The following is a 10,075-nucleotide window of genomic DNA, read 5'->3' as shown; positions in this document are numbered from 1 at the left end:
GCAAGCATATTGATGCCTATTCTTGGCTTAGAAATTTGCTAAGAGGAATATTAACTAATGTGTTGAGTTCGATTTATGATTTCGTACATATACAACTTTGATGCCTAATGTATATAAGGGCCAAGTACTTTGAACTTCACGTTGATGTTTGAATGTATTGAATTGCTTGTTGTGATGTAAAATGTGCATGACCATTGTGTATTTGAGCTAAAGGATGGCCATATGACCATTTACACTCCTTGTCATATTCGCCATAAGCTATCATGATGAGATTTTAATAAGTTAAATTTGTGTAAATTAGCTCAAGAGCAAAGGGAGCTAAATCCGATAAAGGGAAGGAAAAAGTAGTTGAATAGCCGTCGAAATCGCTCGACAACATCCAAGGTAAGTCTTGAGTGATGACCCTACTTGAATTATATAAAAATTATGCTCCTTGTTTGTGTGGCCATTGAGCGAAATAGTAAAGGTTGATAGATATTTTGTGTTAGAGCTTTAGTAACGAAAATGAACTATGGACGTGTCTTGAATATTGATATATATGTAAATGAACATTGGAAATATATCCGGGCTAAGACCCGAAGGCATTCGTGCGAGTTGATATATCCGGGCTAAGACCCGAAGGCATTCGTGCGAGTTGATATATCCGGGCTAAGACCCGAAGGCATTCGTGCGAGTTGATATATCCGGGCTAAGACCCGAAGGCATTCGTGCGAGTTGATATATCCGGGCTAAGACCCGAAGGCCTTTGTGCAAGTCACCAAATCCGGATTATGACCCGAAGGAAATCGTGCGAGTCGCTATATCCGGTTAAATCCCGAAGGTATGTGATTCGGAAGTGAGCAATCTTGCTGTGAAAATTTCAGCTTATACACTTGTGAAAATTCCAGCAATGAGGTATGTTTGTATGTGCTTGTACTAATTGAATTCTTACAAGTAAGTATCGCTAAGTTGATAAGCGAGCTACCGGCCTTGGGCCAAGTTGTTCTTTGTGTATGAACATAAGGGTCGGTGATGTGAAATAAGTATGAGTATGGGAATGTGAATTAGTAAAGTGGTTTAATTAGCCATGTGAATAAAATACCTTAGTCAAAGCTGATTTCATTGCTTGAGACTTACTAAGCATTAAAATGCTTACCCCGTTGCTTTGGCTCTCTGTTTTATAGGTTTCGCTCGTTAGCTGTCGGATTCGGGATCAAAGAAGTCGAAGTCATCCACACTATCGAAGCCCCATTTTGGTACAAATTTTGGCTGAACTTTGAAATGGCATGTATAGGACCATCCTTTGTTGAAGGTCATGTACCTTCGGTTTGTGTAAACTTGGATAGCCATGCGAAAATGGCTTATATACGTTTTTAGCATAGAACTATAATCGTTTGTATGTTGACCCTTATGAGGTATGGAATTATTTTGAAACGATTAGCCATTGGAATGGTTAATCATAATCACGCTTTGTGCTATGTATGTAAAAAGGGCCAATTGAATCATGGAAAGTATGAAATAGGTAAAGCCTACTAAAGGCAGATGCTGACAGCAGCAGTGACGTGGATGTGAAAAATCACTAAAAATAGTAGGAATGGTATTAAATAGCAAATAAATTATGTAAGTGTACCTTGATGAATCTACTTTCATATGGAAGAAACGAAATGGTCATATGAGTTATAAGTTAACAGATTTTAAAGTTCTTGTGAAATAGGGCCAGAACGGTTTCTGGATCCCCTGTTCCAACTTTGGAAAATCATTGTAAATTAACCAGAGATAATTAGGAGTCACTCCATATATGTGTAGATTCCTCTCTGAGCCTAGTTTCTATAGAAACAAACGGCATTAGTATTGAAGCCCTGTACAGGAGATATCCAATTCGTAACGCACAAAGGTCAGCGTAGTCGATCCCTACAACTGGCGAGACTTTAACTAATAAACTGTACTAATTGGCTCGACCAAAATTCTAGAAAAAATATGTAGATGGACATATGAGTCTAGTTTCAGGAAAAATTTACGGAACTGATTTTCGAGTTGTAAAACTCAAGTTATGAATTTTGGAGCGACTAGTACTCAGATTGGCAGCTTGTCTGAAAATTGTCAATAAGTGGGTTGAAGTGCATTAACACCTCGCGTTCGACTCGTGACGGTCTCGGGTTCGGGTGTTACAATTTTATGGTATCAGAGCTACGGTTTAGTCGATTCTAGGACTACCGTAATGCGTTTGGGGTCTAGCTATACATGCCATTTTATGTGATTATATGATAGTGTGGTGATTTCGACGTTTGAACTTGTGTTTATTTATAGTAATGGATCCGATCCCAACCGAGCGATAGCGATGATGTGGAGAGTGTGGCGCTGCTCCCGACAAGGGACAGCGCCGGCGGACTCTCAACCTGTTGCTAGCAATCCGAATGACGAGGCTAGACAAGCCTTTTATAGCGTGATGAATGATTGGTTCAACCAATACATTCGAACTAATACTACTGTTCCACAACCTCCATTCCCAACAAACACATTCGCACCTACAATGCCTCCGTAATTGACCAAATAAGGTCGAATAAGCCCCAGTTGATAGAATCCGAAAACATGGGGCTACTGAATTTAAAGCTACGGATAGTGATGATGCCGAGCAAGTCGAATTTTGGTTGGACAACACGATCCGCACTCGATGAGCTATCTTGTACACCGATGAATGCCTAAAGTGTACCATCTCCTTGCTACGTGATTACGCCTACTATTGGTGGAGTACTCGACTTACAGTTGTGCCCATGAACAAGTAACTTGGGAGTTCTTTCAAACCGAGTTTGGAAAAAGTATATCGATCGAGATTTATGGACCAAAAGCGAAAGGAATTTCTCGAACTTAAACAAGGTTCCATGTCGGTTCGACTATGAACGAAAATTCGTGAGGCTTAGCCGATGACGCGAGAATGCATTTCTTGAAGTCGTGATGTGTAAACGCTCAAGATGGACTGAATGATGAGATAAAGTGTATGTTGGCATTTTGGAAATCAGAGTTTGTGACTCTCGTCGGCGGCGATGCAAAGCCGAGGAGCTTAGTATGGAGAAAAGGAAAGCGAAGCGGGAGCAAGGGAGTTTCAGAAGAGGTATTCGGGAAGCCCTTCCAACATCATCAAAGAAACTTAGAGATGGCTTAGGCCGATCTAGAGACACTTCGGGCTTTTCTAGACAAGATCGCGATCGACCCCTGTGACCACACGAATCACTTGATCGCCGATGAGTGGGAATGATCGACGAGAGAGGACGGAGTGCGATATTGTGGCAAATGGCATTTTGGAAGTTGTAGATTCCGTGACCGCTCTGTTACAAGTGTGGATCAGTTGACCACTTCATTAAAGATTGCCCGAGGTTGTGCGAGCAGAATGTAGATCGGAGTGGAAACCGGGTACTACCACCGCTCGAGGTAGACCATCCGGAAATACGGGCAAGGCTAGTGGTGGTCGAGAGGATCTAGAGATGTTGCGACCAGATCCGAGGCTCGCGCTCCAGCTAGGACTTATGCTATCGCGCACGCGAGGATGCCTCCTCGCCGGATGTTATTACTGGTACTTTCACTCTCTTTGATACTAATGTGATTGCTTTGATTGACCACGGTTCTACTCATTCTTATATATGCGAAACCTTAGCATCCAAAGAAGACTTTGCCTATTGAGTCTCTTGAGTTCGTAATTCGGTGTCAAATCCTTTGGGTCGTTATGTCTTTGGTCGACAAAGTGTGTAAGAAATGCCCCTAGTAATTCGAGGTACCTGTTTTCCGGCGGACTTGATGCTTTTGCCGTTCGATGAATTTGATGTTATTCTTGGGTTGGATTGGTTGACCGTGTATGACGCGGTTGTGAATTGCAAAAGCAAGACTATTGATTTGAGATGCGCAAACAACGAGATGATCCGAGTTGAGTCTACGAACTTGAAGGGTTGCCGGTGTAATATCATCAATGTTGGCCCAGAAATATGTAAGAAAAGGGTGTGAAGCATACCTTGCGTATGTACTTGATGATAAGGAGTTAGGAATAGAACCCAAATCTGTGCCGGTGGTTTGTGAATACCCGGACGTTTTTCCCGAAGAATTGCCGGGTTTGCCACTGTTCGGAGATAGAGTTTGGCATTGAGCTTGTACCAGGACCACACCGATTTCGATAGCTCCATATCGTATGGCACCAACGGAATTAAAGGAGTTGAAAGCTCGGTTGCAAGAGTTGATGGATAGAGGTTTTGCTGCTTGAGTTTTTCACCTTGGGGTGCACCGGTGTTGTTTGTGAAAAGAAGGACGGAACCATGAGGTTGTGCATCGACTATCGTCGACAATAAAGTGACAATAAAGAACAAGTATCCGTTACCACGTATCGATGATTTGTTCGATCAACTGAAGGAAGCCTCGGTGTTCTCAAAAATAGATTTGAGATCGGGCTATTATCGATTCATGAATCCGAGATTCGGACATACCCAAAACCGCCTTGAGCGAGATATGGTCACTACGAGTTCTTAGTGATGCCGTTTGGGCTCACTAATGCCCCCTGCGGTATTTATGGATTTGATGAATCGGATCTTGAGATCATATTTGGATCGGTTCAGTAGTTGTGTTCATCGACGACATCTTGGTCTATTCAAGAGATGAGACCGAACATGCGAGCACCGAGATTAGTGTTGCAAATTTTACGGGATAAGCGGTTATATGCTAAGTTTAGCAAGTGTGAGTTACGGTTAAGAGGTTAGCTTCTTGGGTCACGTGGTATCTCGCATCGGGTATTCGAGTCGACCCAAGCAAAATTTCAGCCATACTTAATCGGAAACCTCCAAGAAATATTACGAGGTTCGAGCTTTTTGGGACTTGCGGTTACTACCGACGGTTTGTAAAAGGATTCTCGATGATAGCCACACCCATGACGTAAACCGCTTTAAAGATGTCAAGTTTGAATGGACGGAAAAGTGTCGAAAAGTTTTGACCAATTGAAAACTCATTTGACTGGAAGCTCAAGATTAGTACTGCCGAATCGGCAAAGAGTTTGTCATCTATAGTGACGCCTCCCTACTTGGGTTAGGTTGCGTATTGATGCAAGAAGGTCGAGTTGTGGCCTATCGCGTCGAGACAATTAAAGCCACATGAGAAAAATTATCCGACCCATGATCTCGAATTGGTCGCCATCGTATTCGCCTTAAAGATATGGCGACATTACTTATTTGGTGAGAAGTGCCATGTGTATTCGGATCACAAAAGTCTCAAATATTTGATGACTCAAAGAGACTTAAATCTGCGACAAAGACGTTGGCTCGAGTGTTAAAGGATTATGAGCTGGTCATTGACTATCACCGGAAAGGCTAATGTGGTTGCGGATGCCTTAAGCCGGAAATCACCGTTTGCTTTCTGACGATGAATGTACACTTGTCTATCCTACCCGACAATGTGTTAGTAGCAATTAATGACCAAACCATTGTTGACTCATCAAATTCGTGAAGCTCGAAAGTTGATGAGGAGTTGCGTGCAAAAGCGAAATTTGAGTGTGTTCGAACAAGGAATCGGAGTTTCAAATTGATGATGACGATTGTTTGAGGTTGAAGTCGTCTGTGTGTTCCAAAGAATTGAGCTTATTTCGATAATTCGAACGAAGCTCATCGTAGCGAATGGCAATCCACCCGGGAGTACTGAAGATGTACAATGAGTTGAAACGTCGGTTTTGGTGGCATGGTATGAAACGAGACATCTCCGACTTTGTTGCAAGATGTTTAATATGTCAACAAGTGAAAGCGGAGCATCAAGTGCCTTGAGGTTACTTCACCGATCACGATACCCGAGTGGAAATGGGATCGAGTCACAATGGACTTTGTGTCCGGACTGCCGTTGTCAGCAAGTAAGAAGGATGCAATTTGGGTTATTATTGATAGACTGACTAAGTCGGCTCACTTTATCCCTGTGCGTATGGATTTTCATTGGATAAACTAGCTGAATTGTACGTTTCTCAGATTGTGAGATTACACGGGGTACCGATTTCTGTTGTGTCGGATAGAGATCCGAGGTTCACCTCGCGATTTTGGAAGAAATTACAAGAAGCATTGGGCACCAAGTTGCATTTCAGCACCGCCTTTCACCCCCAAACCGATGGTCAATCCGAGCGTATAATTCGGATACTTGAGGATATGTTGAGATGTTGCATCCTCGAGTTCGATGGTTCGTGGAGCGGTACCTACCTTTGATTGAATTCGCTTACAACAATAGTTTTCAATCAAGTATTAAGATGGCGCCTTACGAGGCTTTGTACGGCGTAAATGCCGTACACCATTGTTTTGGACCGAGCTCGGTGAGAACAAAATTTTGGAGTGGATTTGATTAAAGATCTTTGAGCAGAAAGTAAAAGTAATCCGTGAAAATCAAGATAGCCTCCGATCGTCGAAATCGTATGCGGATCTGAAACGAAAGGACATTGAGTATCGTGGGAGATAAAGTGTTTCTTAAAGTTTCGCCGTGGAAAAAGATACTCAGATTCTACCGTAAGGGCAAGTTGAGCCGAGATTCATTGGGCGCATCTGAAATCTCCGAACGAGTTGGCCCGATTATGTATCGTTTGATCTTGCCCCGAACTTGAAAAGATTCACAACGTCTTCCATGTTTCAATGCTTGACGCTATAGATCTGATCCGTCGCACGTAATTAGTCCATCGAGGTTGAAATTCAAGCCGATATGAGATATGAAGAAGAACCGATTCGTATCCTAGCTCGTGAAATGAAAGAGTTGCGAAACAAAAGGGTTCCGCTAGTGAAAGTGTTATGGCTCAAACACGGATAGAAGAAGCTACTTGGGAACCCGAGAACTCTATGAAAGAGCAATATCCAAACCTATTTACGGTAAGATTTTCGGGACGAAAATTTCTAAAGTGGGGAGAGTTGTGATGACCTTTAAAACGACCCTAGTCGAAATGTGGTTTCGGGACCACAAAACCAAGGCATAAAAATAATTTGATATTTATTTTATTGCCTATAATGTGTGTTAACTCATGTGTGATATTTTTATGCTTTGATTTAGAATTATAGATGTGAATTTCACTAGAAAGGACCTAGTAATAAACTTTGAAAGTGTGAGGGAAATGTGTGATGACTAATTAAAGGATGCATGCAAAACAATGGACTTGCATGTCAAATTTCCCCCATAGTTAGTGGCCGCCATGACAAGGATTTATGGGCAAAAATCATGTCATGAAACATGTTTGGTAAATGGGTTATGATGGAAAGAATAAAATAAGGGTATGGAATAAACAATTAATGTTAGTAGATGAGAAAAAAAAAAAAAGTGTCCATCTTCCTCCATAGCTTGGCCGAATGTCCTAAAGGAAGAAAGAAAAAATTTTGTTCATCTCTTTTCACTCTCTTGTTGGCGAAAATACTAAGGTTAAGGAAGGAGTTTTGCTTCATACTTGGTTTGGAAGAGGATTAGGAAGAGGTTGGCTAAACTTGCATCAAGATTAAGGTATGTTTGAGGTTCATGCATGTTTTTAGTTGCTAGCTTAATGTTCTTGTTAGCCCATGGTTCAAATCCTTGTTATGTCATGGGAATGAAATTCGCCAAAGTGAATGTGGTGTTAATGCCATTGCATGTTAAATAACAAGCTTGAAAGTGATACATGTGATGGAGGATTGAAGATTCTTAGATTTTCTTTTAGCATTCTTTTTGAATGAGATACTAAGTTCTTTGTTTCACCATGACCAAATTGAAATGGTGTGGTGTTGTGGTATTCGCCATGATATATCCATAAGTATAATTCATGCATGTTGCATGGTAAGTAAGATTTAAGCTTTGGAAATGTGTATATATTTGGATATAAGCCACTTGAGAATTCGGCCCTTGCACTTACATGAATATATGTTTGCACATGATGGATTGGTATGACATATATACTAATTCAAAGTGTATATTTGCTTGTGATGATGTGTTGATTATGAAGTAAATAAGAGATGTGCAATGAATTACGATATGTAATGTGTTAGTAGTAAAATGTATGCTGTTTTTTTTTGTGGTATTAAGTGTATATTCGGCCACATGAGGGGTAATTAGTGTGCATGCATTCGGTTTGAGGCAAGCATATTGATGCCTATTCTTGGCTTAGAAATTTCGGCTAAGAGGAATATTAACTAATGTGTTGAGTTCGATTTATGATTTCGTACATATACAACTTTGATGCCTAATGTATATAAGGGCCAAGTACTTTGAACTTCACGTTGATGTTTGAATGTATTGAATTGCTTGTTGTGATGTAAAAATGTGCATGACCATTGTGTATTTGAGCTAAAGGATGGCCATATGACCATTTACACTCCTTGTCATATTCGCCATAAGCTATCATGATGAGATTTTAATAAGTTAAATTTGTGTAAATTAGCTCAAGAGCAAAGGGAGCTAAATCCGATAAAGGGAAGGAAAAAGTAGTTGAATAGCCGTCGAAATCGCTCGACAACATCCAAGGTAAGTCTTGAGTGATGACCCTACTTGAATTATATAAAATTATGCTCCTTGTTTGTGTGGCCATTGAGCGAAATAGTAAAGGTTGATAGATATTTTGTGTTAGAGCTTTAGTAACGAAAATGAACTATGGACGTGTCTTGAATATTGATATATATGTAAATGAACATTGGAAATATATCCGGGCTAAGACCAAGGCATTCGTATGCGAGTTGATATATCCGGGCTAAGACCCGAAGGCATTCGTGCGAGTTGATATATCCGGGCTAAGACCCGAAGGCATTCGTGCGAGTTGATATATCCGGGCTAAGACCCGAAGGCATTCGTGCGAGTTGATATATCCGGGCTAAGACCCGAAGGCCTTTGTGCAAGTCACCAAATCCGGATTATGACCCGAAGGAAATCGTGCGAGTCGCTATATCCGGTTAAATCCCGAAGGTATGTGATTCGGAAGTGAGCAATCTTGCTGTGAAAATTTCAGCTTATACACTTGTGAAAATTCCAGCAATGAGGTATGTTTGTATGTGCTTGTACTAATTGAATTCTTACAAGTAAGTATGCGCTAAGTTGATAAGCGAGCTACGGCCTTGGGCCAAGTTGTTCTTTGTGTATGAACATAAGGGTCGGTGATGTGAAATAAGTATGAGTATGGGAATGTGAATTAGTAAAGTGGTTTAATTAGCCATGTGAATAAAATACCTTAGTCAAAGCTGATTTCATTGCTTGAGACTTACTAAGCATTAAAATGCTTACCCGTTGCTTTGGCTCTCTGTTTTATAGGTTTCGCTTCGTTAGCTGTCGGATTCGGGATCAAAGAAGTCAAGTCATCCACACTATCGAAGCCCCATTTTGGTACAAATTTTGGCTGAACTTTGAAATGGCATGTATAGGACCATCCTTTGTTGAAGGTCATGTACCTTCCGGTTTGTGTAAACTTGGATAGCCATGCGAAAATGGCTTATATCGTTTTAGCATAGAACTATAATCGTTTGTATGTTGACCCTTATGAGGTATGGAATTATTTTGAAACGATTAGCCATTGGAATGGTTAATCATAATCACGCTTTGTGCTATGTATGTAAAAAGGGCCAATTGAATCATGGAAAGTATGAAATAGGTAAAGCCTACTAAAGGCAGATGCTGACAGCAGCAGTGACGTGGATGTGAAAATCACTAAAATAGTAGGAATGGTATTAAATAGCAAATAAATTATGTAAGTGTACCTTGATGAATCTACTTTCATATGGAAGAAACGAAATGGTCATATGAGTTATAAGTTAACAGATTTTAAAGTTCTTGTGAAATAGGGCCAGAACGGTTTCTGGATCCCCTGTTCCAACTTTGGAAAATCATTGTAAATTAACCAGAGATAATTAGGAGTCACTCCATATATGTGTAGATTCCTCTCTGAGTCTAGTTTCTATAGAAACAAACGGCATTAGTATTGAAGCCCTGTACAGGGAGATATCCAATTCGTAACGCACAAAGGTCAGCGTAGTCGATCCCTACAACTGGCGAGACTTTAACTAATAAACTGTACTAATTGGCTCGACCAAAAATTCTAGAAAAAAATATGTAGATGGACATATGAGTCTAGTTTCAGGAAAAATTTACGGAACTGATTTTC

The sequence above is a fragment of the Gossypium arboreum genome, chromosome 2 (genome assembly GCF_025698485.1).
Source record: "Gossypium arboreum isolate Shixiya-1 chromosome 2, ASM2569848v2, whole genome shotgun sequence".
In the NCBI taxonomy this organism is placed as follows: Eukaryota; Viridiplantae; Streptophyta; class Magnoliopsida; order Malvales; family Malvaceae; genus Gossypium; species Gossypium arboreum.
This window is presented reverse-complemented; position numbering follows the sequence as displayed.